Here is a 24,232-nt window from a genome sequence, read left to right as displayed (position 1 = left end):
GAATGTTGTTTTTGCAAAGCCAACCAATATACTTTTATTTTAAACTGGGAATGGACAGCTTCTCAACTTTCCTCCCTCCTACAGTAACATTTCCCCATCTTATGACTTATGGATGTTAGCAACATGGATACCAGTGTTGCCAGATCTCGCGAGAGAAACAAGCAAGTGAGTCTATGACAACGGCCCAAAACAAGCGACTTCTCTGGTCGTGGTAAAAAATAGAAAAATAAAAAAGAGATTACACTTTGGATTCAGGGTGATATTTATGTGTGTGTGCAGTTATGTATTGCGTTGTATCATTGCATTTATTGTTGTTTTTAAATGGTATGATCCTTTTTTGTTTTAGTTCCAGAACATAAGAAAAAATAAAAATATGATGTACAATACAACAGGAAGAGGAACACTTTTACAACAAGCCCAAAAAACCCACAACCCGCGACTACCAATATTTATAAGCAACTTTACAGAAAAAACAAGCCCGGGTCGCTTATAACAAGTGGAATTGGCAACTGTGATGGCAAACAAACCAAACTCAATGTGACCAACAAACCCTGATCTCAGTGCTATGAAAAGCAGAGTAAAACATCCACTTGTTTTAATAAGCAGGCAGGTTTTGTTACTTCCTCATCATCTAGTTGAAAGAATGTTGGTTTTCAATCATTTCAAACGCCACTGATGAGAGGAAACGGATTTTGACACCAGAGCTCTCCATCATCTGTTCACTCTTGTTACACCTCAGTTTCGCTCTTGTCTGATTTTCTTCTTTCTTCATTCCATATTTATTTCAGCTCTTCCACTGAGCAGTACCTGAGGATAGTGATCTGGGAAAACAATGCGTCGACCTGGCGATTGCTGTCTCGCATTCTTTGTGCTGTAATACAACCTCAGTATACAGTTTGTTATTTTTATTAGATCTACCTGTAATGAAAATGTATTTTCCAGAGCATGAAGCCATTTGTAAACGCAATTGGAGACATTTATCCTTGATTAGGGGCCAGCTGACTTCCCACAATTATCGGGGCCTTAAGAAAAATAGCACGTGTCCACAGGGACATTGACATCCATTACAGGAAATTATGAGCCAGTGGGGAGTTTGAGGACGTTAGCGCCTGGCTGCTTGTTTCCTCCACATAAGACCTCACATTTGCATTTCTATCCCATTTAAATAATTGCATTTCCTTACACTCACACTGAAGTTTTGTTTTTTTTATTTGATAGCTTTAGATTAGCCTCAATCGGAAAAAGATAATTATTCCCTTTGGTTAGGTACCTCATTTGGGCTCTCTGCTGTGATAAGATTTGTTTAAGGGTTTTTTTTTTCCTCTCCTCCTTCCCGTGACCCTAATGCACTGCCTTTCATCCTCCATTTTCCTCTCGTTCTCTGTCTACAGTTTTTTTTTCTTTTTTTTACCTTGAGTGTGGTACCTGCCCATCTCAGCCTGAAGGAGAGACGAGACTGAGAACGACGAAGTGAGAGTGGGGGAAAAAAAAAAAAAAAGAAAGAAAAGAAGAAAGATAGGCAGAGGTGGTGTCAGCAGAGAGACGGCGCTGACACTCTACGGGAAGAGTGAATAATTGAAACAGCCTCCAAAGGAAAGTGTCTAGATTTGATGGTTGGGCTGTCAGCATACAGTGAAGTAGGGACACGATGCCAAGCAACTTTACAAGCTGTTGAGGGGGTCCCTCTTCAATGAGATGGTAATAACCAGTCCTCCTAAGCCCCCCGCTCGCAAAGATAGTTTGGAGGAGAATGTCTTTGTTCCGGAGGCTTTTATTAAACTACACAGGGCTCTGTCACCGTGATGGGCCCGTGATTAAAGGATGCGCAACAACCCCGCACCTCAACTTCTGACAGTTTCTTACAGCTGAGCGGGGAGAGGTCTGGCTGGTATTTGTTTGTGCTTCGGTACAGTAGTGCGGTGTACTGTATATATTCACAGTGGTTCATGTAAGTAATAAATCAAAAAGCACAGTGGTAAACTGCATCTGGTGGCTTCAGGGTGTCGGCAGCAACGACATGTTGAGAAGTGTCGAGGGGATTCTATCCTATGTTTGAGGAGAACGCACTTTGTTTGATGTTGAAATATTGAAAGAGATTTGTAGTTTTTGGCCAATATACGCCATTTTTTGCTATAGTATTGTGAAAGTGCAGTTTGATCATAATAAAAAGATTGTTTGTCAGCAGTGAGGTCTTGTATGAGGCATATTTTGTCTTTTGAGAGAATACGTTGTGTGTCGCTAACAGAGAAAAGGATGTTCAGCTGCTTAGCTCTGCTGGAAACATTACTATACAGTATTATGTATTATCACTGAACAATGCAGTGACCTGTCATGATAATTGAGAAACAGTCACGTATTTGTTTTAATGTTCACAGTTTTCCCACAAAAATACGAGGTAAACCTGTTGAACACATCTTACGGTTCACTGCATCTGTGTTAAAGTTTTGTTTGTTTGTCGAGAAAACATTTCCTGGATGGATGATTGAGTATAAGATTAACTGAAATAACACTGGTCCAGTCTGAAACCAGTGCTGGTTACCAGATATTTGGGGTGCCATCAAGTCCCAACCGAGGAGGAACATTCAGACAGTTTCACTCATCATTTTGAAAAACTGGCTGGATGGATAATGCTGTAAGCTGTGCGTTATTAGAAAAGAAGCTTTGTTCAATCTCTGTTTTTGTTTGAAGCTATTGTCGCCAGATTCTGTACCAAACTAGTCTCTTTGTGCCAAAAACTGAAGTTTCTCTGTGTTGCTTAGCTTGATAAATTTCTGTGCTAACAGATTTTGAACTCATCCTTAACAGAACAGAACCATAGTTTAGGTGAAGTCGAACAAATAGCAGAGCCACTTCATCAACTCGATGAGATCCACTGTCACTGGAACCACCTCGTTGAGGTCGTATGCCTCTGCACACCAGTCAAGTTGTTATTCCTTACACATGAGTCTAATAGGATAAAATGGCCACCAAATTCTAATCATGTCATCTTTGAGTCATGGTGGACATTTGCAACAAATCTGAAGAAACACCTTAAATTCCTTCTTGAGATATTGAGCACATACAACCTGTAAACACGATGCGTCCGGCCTCCGTCTGTGGTCGGCACAGAGTCATAAAAATCTGTTTTCAGTTAGTGGTAATAAGTCCTCAGGACTGTAAATGGTTAAATACCTTCATTACATTACCTGGTGCTTTAAGAGAGCTTTACTAGATTTTTTGCAGCTCATTAACCCAATCACAGACCGACAGGCCCACGCACTGACGACAGTGAGCTACAACACGAGGTGCTGTCCTGAGTATTGGGAGCAATTCGGAGTTCTGGGCCCAAGCACACTTGGACGTGTGGACAAGAAGGGGGCGGGTAGGAACCACCAACTATGTGACCAGTGGACGACTTGATCTCCCTCCTGAGGCGACTGTGGTTTTTACTGTGATTATTAAAAGGCTTTTGTCGTCTGATTAATGCAGTCTTTAAAGATACGCTGTAGGTGAACAGCAAAGTGACTAAAGTACAGGATGTATATCATGTAGTAAAGCTGATATTGTCCTCTTGTACTCGTTGCAGTAACATAACCAGTATTGTAGAATGACATTACATAACATGGAGCCCATGGAGAAATGTTACACCTCCCCAAACTTGACACTCCCTGCGCAGAATATCCTGGACAGCCCTCTGCTTGCAGTTATATTTATTTGTCTCAGGTCAGCTCAGTGGTTTGTCGCTGGTGGTTAGAGTTGACGAGGTCCCGCTGCCACCAGGTAGCCGTGTGTGTGTGTGTGTGTGTGTGTGTGTGTGTGTGTGTGTGTCACAAGAAGCAGAGGTCATCTGGAGCTCAGGACTTCAGGAGTGCAGAATCGGCTGAAGGGAAGGAATTCTCTCTCAGCATGGCACCACATTAACCTCACATCCTTCAAACATTAACATCCACCCGTAATGTTCTCCCTTCCTTTCGTCAAGACCTTTTAAGCAATTTAGCCTTTAATCATCTACACTGCTGTACAAAAATGATGGATCCCCACGGGCAGATCAAGCTGAGCAGAGACAGAGAGAGAGTGAGAGAGAACATATTCCTCAGCAGTTTGATAACAAAAAAGGCTGGAGCGTGTTTAAATCCGTCTATTATTAGGACTAATTTAGGTTGTTAAAACAGATTGCTGTTGTCGAGAGGTTTCACCTTTGCATTCAGATGAGTACATCGTAGCATCACACACACACACGCGCAAACTTGCTGTAATTAGATAAAACTGTACACGAGCCAGACTTTCATGTTGGCCCAATTTGAGTCGAAAATTGGTATTTATTGTTGTCAGGAATCATGTTTCATGTGCGGTACACCAAACAATGCTCGCCTTCTTTTAATCAAAACCACACACTGAGAATTATAAAGTATAAAGTATAGAACATGGAGACGTTCTCAGTAGCATGGAAACTACAATACAAACTGTACAATGCCTCACAATACGGGAGCGACGGCTCAGCTGCCAGTTTCTAATAAACACATCTTTTCATCATGGAGGCTATAAAGTTCAGCTTTTGTTGAAAATGTTTTTCGGGAGCTTTTCACCTTTAAAAAGCAGAATGAGGAGGATTTTCCTAAAAATCCTGGTGTCTGAATCTTTAGAGCCGTGTCCCTTGATATGTATTTTTATTTGGCTGTTTTAGGACATTTGTGTTTGTCATTATATCGACTACCTCTTGAAAACCGAATGATGTTCCTTGAGAGGTAATGAATGGACTAGCTACTGTATTGCTATAAGAAAAACACAGCAGATGCTTTGAGCTCAATGCTAATGCTAATGATCATCATGCTTACAACCCAAAATGTTAATGCCAGCGTGCGTACGTTGAGCAGGTACATTATCATTCATCTTATCATCTTAGGTTAGCGAGACAGCATAGTGCAACTAACACAGGTATTACAAACACATCTTCCTCATCTCGTCATAGCCTTTCGTGTGAGACTGTGGAAAAGTACCTTGATCGTCATGTGGTTAATGTTGTGAAATGATTGCAATTATGTTTGGTTTAGGACACAAAATGACTTGGTTTGATTAAGGTTAGGGTTAAGATAAGCATGTTGAGGTAAGGGTTACTGATCTATGTTAAATAAGTTAAAATAAGTCAATGCCTGCTTTTGGTTTCACACAGGTAAAACACAGGTCAAAGTGGGTGAGAGGTGTGTTTGAGCCACCCATCTGCCCCAATCCTCTCAGACATGTGTTGCTCTTTAATCCACAGTCCAGCAGCATTAAACAACTTACACAAAATCGACCACAGGCAGAGGAGACGGGGAAGGTCTCATTTTTCATGTCACGTTACAATGTGCTCATATATGGTAAACAAAAAGTGATCAATACATTTAAACATGGAGCACCTTTTATAAAAAATAAAGAGGATCGACGATTACATTTGTGTTTCTCACAACAATCCGCTCAAAGAGTGTAGCTGAAGTTCAGAATAACTCCAGACAATTTATTACATAATCACGTTGGTTTGTATTATTTCATTAACGTCGAAATGGATTGAATCGGGAATCTGGATGGACTCAATCTATACGATGGTACCCACTACATGTTTCTATGTTTCTGCCCCGCCGTGGTTGGTTGGTACATGATGTTTCTTGTCAAGATGAACCCTTCAAGTGCTCCGGTGGGTTCTGCCCTTCTCTTTTTGTAAGTGGTAGATCACAGAGGGCGCATCCTCTACACCGGTGTGCTCGAGTGCTTGTGCGAAGTCTGCTCAGGTAATTACAGCATCTGTTAAGAGCTTTGCTGATTGTTTTTCATCTCCACATGGTCACCACTCCAGAAAACCAATTACCTAAGGGAATACTAAATCACCAAGAACGATTTGTTATTCTATCGTGAAAAGCAATAGGGGAGGGAAAAAAGAAAAAAAAAAGAGTGGGAATGTGTTCCGATTTGTTCACATGCAGGTAAAACACAGTAACAGAGAATAACACAAGGAAGAGCTGGACGCAACCAGAAGCGAAAGGAGGAGCTAATTTTTTTTTTTTTAAACAAGAATACATAAAACTATTAGGACAAAAAGAAGCAAAGCTGATCAAAACCACAATTGGACTCTGTCAGGTGGCAATGAATCACCAAGAACCGGCTACATCACACACACACTCAGAGTTGTTTCTTCTTCTGCTCCTTCCTCTTCAAAGGACATGACTCACATTTTGGGCAATCAGTGCTGAGCTGTTTTATTCATAGTACTATTAGATGAGGCAACGCAACTGGAAAATAACCCAAAGTAGGCCATGCTAGTAGACCCAGTTTCTTTTGAAAAAACACACACATGCTACTGCTATTTCCAGGCTGAGGCCTGCGTGTGCACGGTTGACTCAGATGCATGAAAAGTACAGTTATGCGTCACTTGGAGCCGCGTGGTTGCTCGCGTTGAGCAGATGCCTGTGTTGCTGGATGCTCCGGGCTGTTGTCCTCCTCTAAAGTGTCTTCCAAATGTCAGCGTTGCACGGATTCATTGCTTCAGTAAATGCGACTTGGTTGAAAACCGGATTGTTTAGATGGATAAATGGTGCGATTCACATTAACTTTTGATTAATTGTTCTCATTTATTGTGCCGACAGAACGCCGCACCTCCTCCCCTGACCTCAATCTTCGACGTCCTTTGTAACCACTGTGATGACTTTGAGTTCTATTTTCTCCTCTCTGGCTCTTCTCTTTTGCTCCTACTTCAGTGCTTTTGCGAAAAACCTATAAGCCGATTTAAGTTTCCGTTTAAAAAAAAAAAAAAAAAAACACACATTCACAATGAGAGAAGTGAAAAGCTTTATTCTCCTGGAACTGCGCCGGATTGCCTTTTATAGCAGCGCCTGAACTCTTTTTATTTCGGCAGTCCTTTAAACTACCGTGTCTAATTGCGATGGCATTTTTAATTAAAAGTCAAGGATATGTGGTTGTTTGTGAAGGGAGACTAATCTGCTCTTGCCTCCACCTCTCCCAGTGCTAGATATCTTCCATCTATCTGCCTAATGAGAAAATAGAGGAGCCGGTGCAGGACTTGTTGATATTTGCCTTTTTGCCGGGTAGACTTCTGTGAATTTACGATTAGCGACCGAGCCTCAGAGCATGCCACGCTGTAGCTCAGAGACCTTATGGATTACTAAAGATAACAATGAGCATTTTTTTTCCCCTCAGGCTTCCAATGTATAAAGTAACTGGATCCTGTAAGTGTGGCTGCATGCGCAACTCAGTATTGTATACATCTTTTAGAGTAGAGCTTTAATTTATTTGTTCTAGTTTGTTTGTAGTGATATTTTGCAGAAACAGGAGTTTGATTTATATGTTGCAAACAGTAAAAGCAGCGCATGTATGAATCACTTTTTATTTACACGTTTCTCTTTTACTCATCTGCTGCCAGGTGAGTAGCCTTTTCTGGAGCAGGAGGGTGGCATTGTGAATAGGGAGACAATTATTCAAACAGAGGACAAAGGTTCAAGCCCTTCTGCTGGCAAGCATCCGTCTTACTGAAGCGGCCGTGAGTAAAAAAAAAAGAAAAAAAAAAGGCGAATCTCTGCCAGTTTGTACCTGAGTTTCAGCTCTGACCTCCCTGCGAGAGGACAAGCAGAGTACAGGCACAATGATCAATGAAAGATCCGATTATTATTTAATTTCTGCTATTGGAAGTCAAGATTTGTCACCTTGAGTTTGTGTTTGCTTTTTTTTTTTTTTAAATCCTTGTGGGATTTTCATAATGTCACCTGAACAAAACTTTGATTTATCTCCCTCTGAGCATTTCACGGTTTAAAGCGGAAATAAATTCAGTTTAAAAAAAAAATTGTCTGAGCGAGTGCAGAGGCCAAAAATGTATGAATGCCTTTGAAAAAAGGAAACAACAACAATGCGTGTCGACTGAAGGCCATTACAGAATATGCAAAGGGAACCACATACCAGTGGAAAATGAATTCTGAAACTTCTTTAAGTGCGCTCTAAATATTTATGAAACCTGGGATATACTTCTGCGCAAAGAAGTGGCCGTACTTTGCAATGAAAAACTCAGAACTTGTAGACAGATCAGATCATTGAATGTGAAAACATCGTGTTTGTCATGCAGTGGTCAAGTTTTTGGGATGTTCATCTTCCAGAACATTTCATCTCTCAGACTAGTGAGGAGAAAAAGTCCAAAATACACATTTTAGTGTTTTTATTTTCACTTCTTTTCACTTTTCACTGTTCTGGGAGTTCAGCCTAATTTTCACATTTAAAACATTTAAGTTTCATGGTCATGTTGATTCATTAGAATCATCATCATCACCATTATTTGTGTAAGAATGGGATTTTAAAATAAATTCTTTCAGGGTCGTTTTCCCCAAAATTTTTCTCTCCATTTTGGTTGCAGTAACACCAAAGTCTTAATTTTTTAAAACTATGTTTTGGAGGTTTTTCACAGGGTGTGGGTAAAATCATGAATCATTCATAGCCTGATTAATAAAACATTTAATTCCCAAAAACATAGTGAAATCTAATTTGTTTTTAAATGGCCATATTTCTGATTTATGGAATGATAAGATAAATACAGTATTCCCTCTTTGAAATCCTTTGATGTCAATGAGATTAAACAAGAATGACTATTTGCGTGATGTTTTAGCCAACATTTAAATCTGTTCTTTTGCATATTGAAACATCAGAAAACAAAACAAAAACAAACAATTTACATAACAAATCAATTTGGGAAGTTTCCAGCTGATACTGATCTGTGAGCTGTTGGTTTAAACTGTTCAAATAGGTTCTACGGACATTTAAGCATAAAGCAAACACACACACACACTTAAACTGTGAATGTTTTAAAGCAAGAGCAAACATAATTTCTGAATCATGTGTGACTGCGACTGTTTGTCACCATGACTGGGGTGGTATCAGAGGTCCATGCTGCCCCCCCCTCGCCTCCACATTAAAAGGCCTCGACGGGGATGCGGGGCCACAGCTGGGACTCAGCAGAGAGGAGAGATTAACATTGTGCTCCACCATTCTGCTCCATGGAGAGGGCCCTGTGCCAGACCTTACAGCTGAGGAGGCATAGCCATGCCTGTGGGCCAGCTAACCCCAGAGGTGGCCCACAACCGCAGCAAAAATCCAATTGATTCCAGCTCGTGCAGCCAACAGCCAGAGACAGACCCCAGTGAGCTCCACAATGGCAGCCTTCTTGACACCTAAGGGATAATGTCACCTGAAATTCTGCGGAGCACGGAGGAGACAGCGGGTTCAGAAAAAAAAAACTCTACGAAAAGTGATGTTTTTTTTTTCTTGGTACACTATTTCAAGAACCACTGACGTGTTCATGATGGACAATTCACAGCACGAGCGTCCGTTTCCAAGTAGGAGGCTGTGATCTAGATGGAATCAAGGACAGTGGATTCCCTCGTCACACAACACAGAGCCTCACCGATCACATGTAACATTATCCGGAACAGAATGCAATATCTCTGACATACAAAAAAAAAATGCCAGTGCCAGGGGAGAACTGTAAACTGGAATTATGTGTAGTGAAGAGGAGGAAGGCTGGCGGAGAGCGACTACTGTGGCTATTCATCAGCTACAGTAGCAGCAGCTCCAGGGATGTAGCGCCACGGTTGCCCATCAGCCAGCTGTTGAGCTATAAAAGGCAGCAGGCATCATACACATAAATTCTCTGTTCCAACGCCACAGTTACACAGCACCAAGATGTCTGTTCGGAACGGACGTGTGGGGTTTGCATCACAGAACATACAGAAGTGAATAAGGCATAATTATAAAGTGTTTGCATGTAACTTCCACCGCCAATTTTCCCATATGGTATCCAAGAAGCCTTCATCCTGTTGATCTGCCAACGGGTGTTATGAAGTGACAAACATGGGCATATTTTTGGTGTAGAAACATATTACATGTATACATTTTCTAGTTGTGTTTTAATTAAAAAAAAAAAAGTGTCTAAAAAATATACTTCAAAATTGATGTCATTAAGTTAAATTTTAAGGCACTAAAAACCAAAAAACATTCCAAATTTACTGTATTTCAGGTATTATTTGATTGTACATACTAAATTGCAAAACTCGTAGTAGTTTAGTGTACCTTTAGAAAGTATAGTCATTAATGTGGTACTGGCAGTAAAAAGCTTTGTGGTCACTCAACTGGGCGGAAGGATAAACACAATTTCCCTGAACTAGAATGAAATGGGGCAGCAGAGAAATCTCAGTAGGGGCCTGAACAGACTAGAGTTTCTGGCTGGTACCTCTGTCAGGATGAGGTCTGCAGTATGGCAGATTCAGGATGCCGTTCCCCACCTGTCTTAAGCCTTCATGAAAGGGCATCGCCACACCCTGAGTGGCTGTGAGGAGAATGCCCCAAGCTGCCTCCACTCATTAATCAGGAGACACCCTCCTCACAGGTGATCTGAGTCCACTGCAATTCAGGCCAAAACACACACAAGAGAACTAAATAACATCTAGAGTGTAAATATAAGAGAAGTAGTGTCTTTAGGACTTACTGTGGACACCACACAAAAAATATAAATATCATAGAAAGTAGGAAAGCTACAAATCAAGTGAAAGATGATCTGATGATTCAGGTTTCTTTCCTCCAGTGAACGTCTGCGCCCACTGAGAGAACATACGTAAGTGGAAGTTTCATTTCAGTTTCTGACAGATGGCTGAACACACGCAGCGAGATAAAAACAAACTGGAGCTTATACAGCTTATACATTTGATGATTTTAATTACCAGAAGTAGCCCTGCAAAGTGCCTTCATATGTCTGCATCATCGCCACTCAAGGCATTATCCATGATGGAGAGACGTAATCTTTAAATTAATCTGTAAAGATGTGGGCATCATGCTGTATAGGGGGGAGGTTTAAATGTATATCATTAAAATTGTTCCTGCTTCGAAATATGGCTACGGAGCTTTACTACACCCAGCCTGGCTCTTTCTCCCTCCCTCCTCATGTTATGTTCGCCTCATAAGTTTATTCTATTGATGAATAAAAGCACAATTTTGCAACATCATCACTATTAGCCTGTGCTTGCACATAACAATAAAAATATAGAAAATACTCAGCTCTCTGAAGGCATTACATGGGAAAGAAAATGTTCAAATACTTAATGAGACACTCAAACCATTTGCTGGTTCCAGTTCGAAACTGTAAAGATCTGCAGTTTTCTTTGATTGCACTGAAAACTAATTACTCTTTGGGTTTTGGACTGTTGTCACCTCAGATTCTGGCAACTGGTGATGGTGACTGTGCTGTTCCCACTACGTGTTCTATACGTCCAGTATGTTGAAGTAGATAAACAGCCAGCCAAACTCGGGTTTCACGAGCCAAGGAAGCGAGCGCCTTGCTCCTTTATTTACAGTTTCCATTTATGACAGGTGAAAGACTTTGAGTAAAACTGTTATGAAACAAAAAGTGAGAAAATATCTCTTATTAGCATAAAACTGTTACTGAGTGGCTAAAACACAGGTGATAAGTGCTAATGTTAGCCATTAAGATAACAACAGGCGCTTATGTCATATGCAAATATGAAAGGTAAACATGCTAATGTGGTAACCAAAGGATTGAAATGCAATTGGCGTGCTAACACAGTCAAACAATAGGCTAAAACTCTTCTAGATTAGCATTAATGCTAACAAAGTCAGTTAGCTACTATCAAAATAGATATGCAAAAAATGAACTCTGTACAGAAAATACATCTAAGACACTTAAACTTGTGCTTTAAGGTGCTGACAACCAAAACTTACAGCCGTTGCTTTCGAAGGTGGTTAGGGTTGAAGTTGAAGACACACAGAAAACCTTCATCATGTTCGTCAGAGCTTTACTTGTCTACAACAACTCATCTCTATCCCATAATGCATAATGTATTTCTTACAAACCTTCAAAATAAGAGTACATCATGAAATAATGCAAAGCAGTGTAATATTATCACTTTTTTTGCTGTAAATAGTATTTTTTAATATTACATGAATTATAAACGCCCTTTTTTTAAAGAACTAAATTAAAGGGCAAACAACTTTTAGCAGAGGGCAGAATAGTGACATTTCTCTCATTTCTAAGGCTTTAAAGACTGTAAGCTTACATGAAAGGATACTTTGCAGATAAATTCATGAATAATGAATTGCAAACGTGAAAGCATGTGTAGTTTATTGGAGCACATTCACTGGAGTCATTCTGGAGAATCAACATGGTGTTTGGCAGCTGAAGACTAAAAGGAGGCTGCTGCAGTTACCTGGGAAAAAAAGAAATTCTCCTGTGGTTAAGTGGTCATGTAGTTCAGGCTTCGCTTTGAGAGCAGTGAAGTCTTAGAAGGTCTTGGGTGATGTCTCAGACTCTGACATCAAAGATGAAGGTGACCGTGGACCAGTGGGACGGGCTAACAGCTTGTTTGATGGTCAAACAGTAAATAAACCTGCCCAATATTATGACATGTAAGACTAGCTCCTGTCTCAAAAAAACAGTGAGGCAGGAAAATTGTCTTTTTTTTTCATTGCACACATGACAAAAAATTCATTTTCCAAGTTAAACGCACAGCCTTAGGTTAAGAACAGGACTTGTGCGGTGGGGATTATTTGGTTCATCAAGTCAGAAAATGGTGGACGTTTCCAGCCAAAGCCCCTCAAGTGGCAGAGGCCACATCCAAAACTGGTTATGTTCTCTCTTTGACCTTCATGACTTTAATTTGGCTCCATTACGTACACCGTGCCATCACAGCTGTGTGTGTGTGTGTGTGTGTGTGTGTGTGTGTGTGTGTGTGTGTGTGTGTGTGTGTGTGTGTGTGTGTGTGTGTGTGTGTGTGTGTGTGTGTGTGTGTGTGTGTGTGTGTGTGTGTGTGTGTGTGTGTGTGTGTGTTCTGTCTGGCACATGCTCCACCCCGTACAAATCAGCGGCAGTGTTACAGAGCACTGAGTGTGCGTTTGTGTGTGTGAGTGTCTTTGCCTGTAGGGGGTGTAGGGTACGATTCGGGGGTTGGGAGCGACATAGGGCAGCAGAGGCTGTCCTTGCCTGGACCTCCATCAGCCTATGGACGGTTGTTGCATTGAGCGAGCGGGAGGCGGGTGGTGTAAATTCTCCCGGCTCTTCCAGGCATCTGAGTCCACTCGCTGGGCCTCTTTGGCAAAGAGAGAGGGACCAGGTGTCGGCTCTCGTACAAAGGGCTTTGATGCCAGAGTGCAGCGAGATGTCTGATTTGGAAAGAACCCCTTCTGCATGACTGTGTGTGTGTGTGTATGCGTGTGTGTGTGTGTGCGTGTGTGTGTGTGCGTGCGTGCTCTTCAAGCAGCTCCTAATGTTCAAGCGCAACTTAAGTCGTTTAGTAACATCTTGTCAAGGCCGTCTTAAAGATGTTAATCTAATTGGTCTGGAGATTTATCTGACACATCGCATCGTGTCAAAAAGGGCCACTTTAATACACTTAAATCAGCTGATAATATTCATGATCTGATTCACTGAACGAAGAAGGTGTCCTCTGAGCCTTTTTTGAAAATGTATTAACAGACCTTACTCTGTTGGGGGAAAGAAGGAGAGCCGGACTCACTGGGGGATTCCTGGTGCCGTCAGACTTTATAACACTAACTCCATAACACTCAGGTAATGCGCTTTGAATTAGTATTACTGTTAAAACTGCACCTTATCCTCTCTCAAAATATGGTCTTACCTTTCCTCTTCTACCTCAGTATTTTATTTTATTCTATTTTACTGTACTACCTCTTATTTTATTTTATAGCTACTTAAGCTTTTATAGTATATAGTATTTTATTGTCTCTATATTTGCCCTTGCATTTTGATTGTACTTGTATTTGAAGACATTTTTTCCGAATGGATGCGTTCACTGTGTGCTAACCATACTACAGGTGTACCACCGGTCAAATGTGGCTGATCTTTATTATATAGTTATACAATGACTCTTGAATTTGAAGGTCTAATGGGATGGAAATTATTTTATAATGTCTGCCTCGGCAGCATAAATTCATATGGTTAACTGACAAGTGGAGGGCCAAGTGGGTATGACAGCGTTTGGCTGGCTTATGACCATATTTATCTCCACTCCTATCAATTTTGTCAAAGCGTCAATAATGGTCCATTCATCATGGTGCATTTGAATGTCTTCAAGGTGATCTGTTGCAGTCGACTAAATATATTTCAGAAGGTTGTGGTTTCTGCTTATTCCACTGGGTAAAAAATAAATCCTTCTCCGTGTTGGCTCACTGAAGGAAGCAACATTTTTTTTTTTTTTATCATGCAAAGGCCAAGGGCCATTAAGGATGTGTGCACTTAGTAGTACATCAAACCTCAGATAGCAGTGTTTGACGGGCACTTCCTCATTGCCCCTAACATGGACGACAGACTCACTCCCTAGAAAGCGAGTGAACGCCTCGCATGTCAATGAGGCCGTTTCTGTCACAGGTCAACACGATGCTGCTGAGTTCGTAATGAGGAGAAAGGTGCATCCCTTATTTGGGAATTTTGGATTGTGCTGTCAGCACCTAGGCCACCTCGCCCTTGAAAGAGGGCCTCTCATTATGGATAGTCAGGATGCAGGAGAAACACATTGAAAATTAAATATGCTTATTAAAGGTGATGGATAAATGGATTATGTTTTAATTGGTCTGTTATTATGAGTGGTTGATTGGATTGTCCTTCGCAGGCTATTGATCTTGGGGCTGAGGTTGATTAAGAAGAAGTCAGAGGGATGAGTGAACTGCAATGTGCAGGGAGAATATATATTATATCTCCAGGACAAAGTGCCCTGAAGATCAGATGGGGATAAGCATCTAAGTCGTTCTTCTAAAGTAAAGAGGGCACTTCAGTGTCAAAAACAAAAGTACTCTTTCAGAAAACAACTTCTTCCAGAGGTGTCAGTATTCTTGCTTTACTATGTGGTAATTAAATTAAGGCTGCACTAAATAACAATTCAGCGTTTACATCATGATGTGCACCACGTGCAAACGTCACATTGCAGGATGTGCAATGTCAAGCAAGGCAAACTCACTCAAACATGTCACGCGACAATGTTTTGCTGCCTAATACAAAAGGGAAACTGCAACAGTTTGACACGCTGTAATTTAGTCTGATTGAGGGATTCTTGGACCGGCTGGCTACATGCAGGCCCCTGTAGTCGTCTGCCGTAAACTGAAAATGGCTGAAATTGAATGTTTGCTAAATATTCCGTGTTTGCGATTGGTCATATACTGCAAAAAAACTCCCATTTGAAATAGGCTCATGGCTACATTTCGAAAACTTAGGCTGACTTTTTCGAGTTAACAACCAGCTTCGTGTGACCGCTTAGCATGATCGTCAGGGTTAGTGAAGCCAGATAACGCAAACATATCCAGGGTGTGTTAACTCGCTTCGTGGGCCTCGTACAGGCCTCAGGGCAGGTAGCAAACTTTTTGACTGTGGATGCAGAGCGTGCGTATCACCCGCCCGTGAAAATGCACGCGACGTGGCCACTGTCACAGATAACGTTGCCTGGAAGGAAAACGAGGCAGGAGTTCACTTACGCAAGGTGGATCCTGTTATCAGTTGCGCCTCATCCAGGTGAAAAAAAAGTTACCTTCATCATCTTCTTCGTCTGTCCCTTAGTGTAACACACATACTGGGTTTAAGAGTGTTGCCGTCCTCAGACGTGTTGAGGTCGGTTAATCATCCTCCACATCATATTTGACGATTTCTGTGGTTCTTCCAGTGTGCTTCCTCTCCACACCTGCACTGCATCACCCCAGTGTTCTTCCCAGCCCCCCTCTTGCTTCCCTGACTCATTATCTCCACCAGTGGTTCCACCTGCACCCCATCCCCTCATTAAGTTCAGTTTGTATTTAAGTCCAGTCTGTTGTTCAAGTCTTTGTCCAGTCATCTGCTCTCTTTGCCTCTTCCTGGTGTATATTTTGAAGAAATCTTATTGATTTGCCTGCCCGATTTGATCCGTGCTTGACAGAAATACAGTAATTCATACGGCACATATACAGAATTGAAAAAGCAATCTGTCAGGTAACTGCTGACGACAGCCATCAGATAAATGTAGAAAATTAGTACTTTGACCTACTTACTTTAACCGCAACTATAAAGACAAACAATCTAGTACTGATACGATCCGATCTTTTATCTCTCCACCAATAAAGAATAAACTGTATCACACACCGGACGAGTTGGTACACACGGCTCGGAAGGCAAAGGTGACATCTCACTATGACTTGAGGGTAAAGGTGTCTCTATACACATTGCCAGCATGACTCACATTTCCTGCCTCCCTGAGCACAGTCTGTCGAGGTCACACACCCGCAGAAAAAAAACCCCATTGAAACAAACCCAACAATGATGACCCGTGTGATGCTGAAACCCACGCAGACAACAGGAACTTTGGCCTTTACCTCAGCTTTTGTGGTCTGTGTGTCATATTTCCTGACAAAACAGACCCTTAGATGTATGGGAATGTTTTGACCTGCGCTTTATATCAAACACACATGTTGCTCTACCGCGAAAACTCACCGTTTCTCCGTCTTTGTTTGTTCACACTGAACCACTGCGGATCCAAAAGAGGCAAAATCATGATGTTGAGATCTGTGTTTGACCTGGTGTCCACCTGTTAATCTAAACATGTATCTGCAGATCTTTTTATAATCATATGGTATAATGTGTAGTTACTTTTACTTTATAATGTATTATTGATACATTGATTGACTACCAGAGCCACAGCGAAACTGTTCCGCCTCTGCAGTGCATGATTCCCACACTGAAAGGTGTTAACAACACACAAACCACCCCTACAAATCATCACACTTATTGGAACTTTCATCCATAAATGACATTGTTAAGCTGTTGCAGAAAAACAACAGCATCTCTATAGGTCAGAGGATAATAGTCCAGACTGTTGAATTAAATTATTTATTGGACGTTTGAACTGTTGTTTCAACGCATTGGTTCCATTTCTACCACTTTATAAAGCAATAAAACACTCCATGCAGACTGTATCGGTTGTGCTGACGATGCCTTTTAGTTATCCTCAAATCACCCTCAAACAGACACAATCTCAGTGTTGCTGCCAAAATGCAGGCGGCAGGATACATGTAGCTTAACCTAAAAACAGAAATATCCACTTCAAATTCCCAAACTGCTCGTCTCTTCAACAGAGCTCTGGGCTGCAGGTAGAGCTCTTGTCATGCTAAAAGGCATTTTACACCAGCTCAACTGAGATGAGAGCACCGAGTCAGGTTTACTCAATGATGCATGTTTATTAGATCTGGATTTTAGGGAGAGATCCTGGCCCGGCCTGGCCTGAAGGCACAGTATCTGGGCTGAACCGAGCATATTTTGATGGATCAGTATTGGTTTAAAGAAAGCAGATCAAGATCCTGTCCTTCCTTTTCATTGAATGTTGTTGTGTTTTACCAGGCAAGGCCTTAAAATAACAGCTTCAACATTATTTTGATTGTGCAGTGTCCTGTAATAGGATGAATGGTGTCTCGGTCTCAGCCACTCCACCCCATCACTTCTATCTGTGTTATGTAACTTCCGTGAGAGGGTAGGGTCACAGTGTTGCATACATAATTTAACATAATGATTTGTCTTTTGTGCTTAGTGCCTATATTATGGCTGACAAATTGTTACAGACCTGGAGATTGTGTTAACAACTGTCGAGGGCGCCAAATAAAAAGCAGTTAAAGCAGCACAATATTAAATATCACAGGACCAAGACTTGAACCCTGTGGAACTCCATATAATGTCTTGTACTCTTTAGACACTACTTGCCTCTCCTGTTATTGATTCATTGTGCTTCAGTCCAATTTACTGAATCGATCCGACAGTATTTTGTGACCCACACTCATGTCAAGAGGAAGAACTATGTCTAATAACTTCTGGCAGAACGTGCAAACTTTAATAAGAGCCGCTGGGATCAGAGGGAAGATGTCATGGGGAGATTGAGATCTGTTGTTACTCGTAACACAGGTAATCTGTGTAGTCCTTGATTAAGAATTGTTTCACAGCGTTATTCACAGAAGCTAAACATGAAAAAGGAGTCAGTAGCATTTATAATGACTGCAGGGAGGAGGTATTTGACTTCCACTTTATGTGTAAGTTGTGTGTGTCCGACTTGCTGAGTGACCAAGTTTCAATTCCCTGAGTGACTTTCATCGCTCTAGGCTGTCTCTTCAATGTGAAAAAATTATTAATGGGAGTAGACTGCCAAATCTCCTTTAAAAAAAAACAAAAAAACAACAACCCAGCAATAACAAAGTGAGCTGTGGGCAGCAAACATCGCACAGCAGTTCCTGGAATTGTTTGCTCTGTTTGCACATGACTTGAAATTTTACCAGACACTTTCTCAAAGGAACAGGTTTACAGCAATGTTCTTGCCAAGGTGAAGGACACACACAAAGAACGTGGAAGCAGAGTGAGATGACGGAACGGGGGAGGATGGAGAGCATGGAGGAGGCCATAAAACAAATCTTGCTCATTACATTGTTGCTTCCCCTCACTATAAACACAGGATTGCCATTGAGGGAACTCTTATAATTTTATTTGAGGAAGAAGAACAGCATTGGATGGGGGGAATAAAGCAGCGGAAATAGTTAAAAGCGCCCTTATCGCCCCTGTTTTCTCCGAGCCACATGGGGAAAGGCGGCACTAAATGTCACCACAGAGAAGTTCACTTTGAATTGTATGTGTGAGTCTGCTTATTAATCAGTTTATTGGTTCTGCATTTCACATCAATTTGCAAGCTAACTTTTCTGTAAAACAAGCAATTCTCAGGGTGTAGGTAGAGTGACATCAAAGTTGAGACCAAAAGTGAAGTGATTGTAAAGAAAAATCCGACTTGCTCTTTCTCTGTATATTTTTCAGCTGCAATGGCGACATGATAATAACAAATTCTGAACTGTGTCCATGTACACGACTGAAAAAAGCTTGCACTACCATCATCTCTGCTGTTGACAAGGGGCCACGGTTCTCGACTTCGATTCAGCTGTGGCCTCTGAATTAATCATCTGAGGTCCTAAAGTGGGTTTACTCTGGGCCACAGTAGTAAGTTGGCTCGAGGCTCACCTTCAGAACTGACTGTTCTAGTTGAGCAGAATTGAGACAATGGCAGTTAATCTACAACAGAGGTTCTATTTTTGTAACTTGTGGAAAATAGCTTGTGACAATTTTGGTTTTCATTTGGTCAAATATGATATGCACCACACATACGATCATGTGTCCCTCCAGTATGAATTCTACCCGGATCGCCATTCACGCTGTTTCCCCTCTCGCACTTGGCTCACTAGCCTCAGATTGTCTGGATGTTACCAGCAGGAGCTGTTTGCGTGAATGCAAATGTCAGAATCAGCCGTCCTGGACATCACTGAACTTTAACATGCCAGCTTGAGCCCAGGAATTGCCATCGTTCATTGTTCATTGGCCCAACCCTACCAGCTGCATCACGCTCTTCGCTGCTTGCCTTTATATTAATTTCCATTCTTTTGTAGCAATTACGACAACTTCTTATACATGTTGTATCGACGTCAAAGCAAAAACACTCCTCATGATGGGGTTTTTCCAATAACTGTGTGTAAGACATATAAATTATAGATTATTATAAATGAAATGAGTTTAATAAAGGTTACACCAAATTCTCTGAATGCCACACAGCTCACTGAAGACGGATCTCTTTCCAAGGCACTTATAATGATGACTGTATTTAACTTTAAACCCTTCTGCCAATAATTCTCTCCAAATCCATACATGCCATCAATGCCGCAGTGGTCTATAGGGGCTTTTGAAGTTAGTGTTGCTTGGGGATATGCAGCAGAAATTGCCCTTCAGCAAATCTAGGCTGACTGCTTTGACAAGGCGATGTTGCCACCACTGCTTTCCTCCTGCTCACAGCTTTTAATTCCACTGAGGGGAAACGGTGTCGTCTGAACAGCTTGATTTGTCAAGTAGCACAACAGAGACACAAGGCGACGGTCAGTCTCTCAGCTCGACTCGGCTGCTCCTTCCCTTTTTTCTTTTGTTTGCACACACCGACTAAAAGACAAAAGATAATGAGTATCGACATCCTTTGTGGATTGCCTGAATTTCATTGCCAAGAAAAATGGAAACAAATTGAGCCGGATTGTAAAAAAAATAAATAAAATGAAATGAAAAAAACGGCTGGAGAAAAAACAAAGGTTGCATAGTTCCATTTAGAGATGATGGAGAGGAGAATCTCCCTGAATGCTCCCTGCAGAGCCGTGTGCCGAGGCTGTATACCAGAATAACCTCCTGCCCGGTGCTCTGCTGACTATTTCATTTACAGACAGGAGGTCACAAGGGGGACATAGTTTGGCCTCTGCAAGAATTCATTACTCCAACCCCATTACCTTGAATAGGAAATGAAGTCCCCCTGAAAAAAAAAAAAAAAAAGGTGGAATTAAAAGAGCTGAGGCAAATGTGCCGGCTTCAAAAACATGATCGCATTTGGGCCGCCACAGGTTAACTCTTAACATTTTCTGAGTGGCGGCCGCGGCATCAAGGCGTGCACGATGCCAATCTGTGAGGAGGCACAATGTGTACCTTATGATGTGAGTGACTGGGGAAATTGGAATCTTTATCTCTCCCTCCCAACAACTCTCTCTCTCTCTCTTTCTCTCTCTCACCGACTGCCAGGAACAAACATGTCTGAGTTTGTTAATTAGACACAGAGAGAAAGACAGAGAGAGAGACTGTTTATCGTGGTACGGATCCATCTTTTGGCAGTCTGGCCGGGAGTTTAAACTGTTATCTTCCTTTTATGAAGGAAGATATCGTAAGATTATGATCTTAGGGATCCCGTCCTGCCAGAATAATATTGCCAGGGTGTGAAAAAAAAAAAAAAAGAAAAGAAAAGAAAAAGCCGATGCCAGTACTTCAGAGAGCATAGTTCAACTTGATCATTTTAACTCAACTTTATGGATTACTTTAAACAAGTTATTTGGTGTAAATCAAATGGAGTTTGTCATCAAGACATTTTTTTTCCAATGAGAAAAACCTCTAGGTTATTCTATGCTCATCTTTGAATAAATATATATTTGAGTTCTGATGTGACTGATGCTGTAGCAGCATCTATGCTAACATCTCTAGTAGCCACCATTGTTGCTTTTAAACCAACAGTCTCCTCTCGCTGGTTCCCACACCTGTAGTTCCTCGTAGGACGCTGATCGGTTCAAGACACTGTAGTTTGGCCACAAGTCCAAAGTTTGAAGCCTGCTGAGAAGCATTTGCCAGATATGTGACCCAGCTGCTTTTCAAAGCAGACTGTTGTAAACTACTGTAGCACATCCGAGCAGACTAAACACATTGTGTTGTGTTTGTACACAGACAGAAACATAAAAAAAGACAGTCTGTTGGTTTGTTTTGTGACTTTTTCTTCATCAGTACCTGCCTGGCTACCTATTGCAGTCAATGACTCCCTGTAAATGTGTCATTTTAACACACAAAAACAAGATACTGCATTCTGATAGCGAGTTGATGGCAGGCTGACTTCTTTAAACTTGCAGTGGACCGGGCTCGTATCCCCCCACGCTTTGAGTCTTTATGCTAAGCTGAGCTAATCGCCTCCTGGCTCCAGTTCAGAGCTTTAACACACAGACATGAGAACTCATTGTGAGAAAGTGAATTAAAAAGGCCCCGTTAAGTCGAACTTCTCCTTTTTAAATACACATGAATGAGCCACAGTGTTGCATTAGTGACTATGTTTTTTTCATTATGAATGAACACAGGCTATTTTATCTTGCATGTTGTAAAGACTCACTGTAGTGTAACATGTTATATGTAATGTGCCATACAAAATAGTCCCAAATCAATATGTTAAAAAGGACGGTGGCCAGCTGTTTAAGGAACTGTCTTTGAAATGTCCTCTTTCTTCTTAAATCTCTGACTTGACCTTTGTGACCCGTTTTTGAAGATTGATATCTTGTTCTGAATATCAAAATGTTGGCGGCTTTTGTCTTTTCAAGGCATTTGTTGTGGAATTTAATCTTTTCAGAATCAGAATCAGAATTGCTTTTACTGCCCAGTAAGTTTACACAATTGAAGAATTTGCAGTGTAAATACCGATTTGTGAGTTGGTGAAAACTGTCCAGGTTTAGCCAGTGGTGCAAAAAGTTTGACCTGGATTGTTCAAGGTCACAGCAGATACTGATAATGCAAAATAAGAGCGTCTGGTGACTACTTTCCTGAAGTCATTAAACAGTATGATCATCATATAAGGGGCCGTGTAATACATATGATCACATGCTCCCCAACAACGTCTAATTCCGTGCACCTCCAGATCAAACAGTCCTTAAAGTAGCATGTGCTGATTAGCAACCATTACATTATGTTTAATTAAGCTCTCCTTCTTTTAACCCCACCCCAATTTGTTCTCTCTCTCCCCATCTCTCTCTGTCCCCACCCTTCTCCCTGTGCTCCGGGGGTGGGAGTATGGGGTAGATGGGTGCATTAATAATGCAGTGCTGCCTGGAAACCAAACACGCTGCAGCGGAGTGCTGTGTAGAATTCTAAAGAGGTATTTGTTTGTACGCCGATGCCACCCTCCTCCCCCCCGCACCTCTTCACAGCCCTCTCGTCTCATCTCTACTCTCCCCCCCCCCCCCACACACACACACACACACACACACCCGCCTCAACATCCATCCAGCATCAGTGTACAGATCTGTTCGTTTCCCCTTTACGGATGTCTACTGTACGTACTGTGAGAGGGCTCGGGGAACAGCCGCCCTCTTGAGTTATTGCTATAATCAAGACGATGCTCTAAGTGCATCCTCTGAATTGGCTTCTTTACTACTCGTACTTTTCTTTCAGAGAGCGATGCAACAAGGACGATGTTGTGTCTCTGAAGCTGAACCTGCAATAAAAGACTTCTGTTGTGCATTCACTGTACAGCAATATGATGGGGATGGCATAAAATGTCACAAGATAGATGGAGATGTGCACAAAATGGGTGAAAAACACAGACATAGCGCTTCGATGTAAGTTTGAGTAAAGCTGTCAGTTTGGATTAGCTGCGACTGCGCCTCTACTGTACTGTTACTTGTGAGTTCAAAGGTGTCCAGGTGCATCAAGTTAAAATGTGCATGTAATCTTTTTTAATTCTTGGATCTTAAGATCTTTTGTGGGTAGACGAAATAACTCCAGTGTTTTAAACACAATCATGAACACAAAGTCAAATTCTGTGCCGGGAGTCTTTGTTCCTCACTTATTCTGGTGGGTCCCCACGCATCATGTTGTGCGTCTCTGCCAATAATGTCAGCGCTGCTGAGTTATCAGGGCACATACAGTATTTAACATAAATGGGTTTTCAGCACGAAGCGAGGTGTGATGTCTACTTCAAACTGTTCTTTGATCGTGTACTAGTGCCGCGATGAGAAGCACGTATGTACCATCAGAGGGGACAAATTCCTCCTGGATGTGAAAAGCTTAAGTGGCAGAAATCTTGTTACTGTTTGATTACATGAGACTGGGCACCAGAACGGGCGGCAGGCAAGAGGGCAACTTAATCGGGCTGAGGATTCTCTACAGACACCATGTTGGAAGTGTAGAAACCAAAGAGAACATTGACGGAGGTAACTAAGGGGGCACTCACACTAGAAAATCTGTTCTGTGCCCGAGCACGTCTGACCACTGGAGTCCAGTTTGTTTGACGAGTGTGAGCACTCAGTGCTCAAGAACACACAAAAGTCAGTAAAGTCATTCTCTCTGTGCTGTTCTCCATTGTGATGCAAACGCAATGTACATCTGACAAACTGTTAGAGACCTGGGATTTATATTCATGTTGTGTTGCACTTGTGACTCCATTATGTTGAGTTAAAACATTTGGACGTTTTAAACGTGATGTTGTCTTAAATTAATTAATAAAATTAAACTATAAAGGGAAGCTCATTAAGGTGGCTGTTCAAATTCAAATTGTTCATATCCCAGTACTGTAAGACCACTTAAATGATACATTGCATACTTCATCATTTTGTACTATCTGAATGTAAATACATACATATTCAAATAAATACACCACTGCATAGTTTTAAATGAGTATAAGAACATTACAATACACCATTATGTTCTGAGTGGAGCAAAAATATTATAGACACAATTGCTGCATTTGAAACTGTGGACCAATAAATGTATCAGAAGTTCATCAAACTGTATTATTTATTTTGGAGTGGAACTCAATCTCAGTTGTTCTGCTTGACATCACATCTTACAGTCCATTGAAATGAGGCGCTGTTGCTTAAATTCGACTTGCTC

General features: G+C 41.4%; 1 long non-coding RNA gene across 6 annotated transcripts in view; it reads left to right on the top strand.

Annotated features, from left to right (window-relative positions):
• The window catches only part of LOC119024613, a 74,344-nt gene that overhangs the window by 5,427 nt on the left and 44,685 nt on the right, over window positions 1–24,232 (top strand). Inside the window, exon 3 of one of the 6 annotated variants that reach the window (XR_005076526.1) lies at window positions 85–250. The exons of the other annotated variants lie outside the window; for them this stretch is intronic. This is a non-coding gene — a long non-coding RNA (uncharacterized LOC119024613). Of the gene's footprint in view, window positions 1–84; window positions 251–24,232 lie in introns of those variants that run through there. 6 annotated transcript variants of the gene reach the window in all.

The sequence above is a fragment of the Acanthopagrus latus genome, chromosome 8 (genome assembly GCF_904848185.1).
Source record: "Acanthopagrus latus isolate v.2019 chromosome 8, fAcaLat1.1, whole genome shotgun sequence".
Taxonomy (NCBI): domain Eukaryota; kingdom Metazoa; phylum Chordata; class Actinopteri; order Spariformes; family Sparidae; genus Acanthopagrus; species Acanthopagrus latus.
This window is presented reverse-complemented; position numbering and strand designations above follow the sequence as displayed.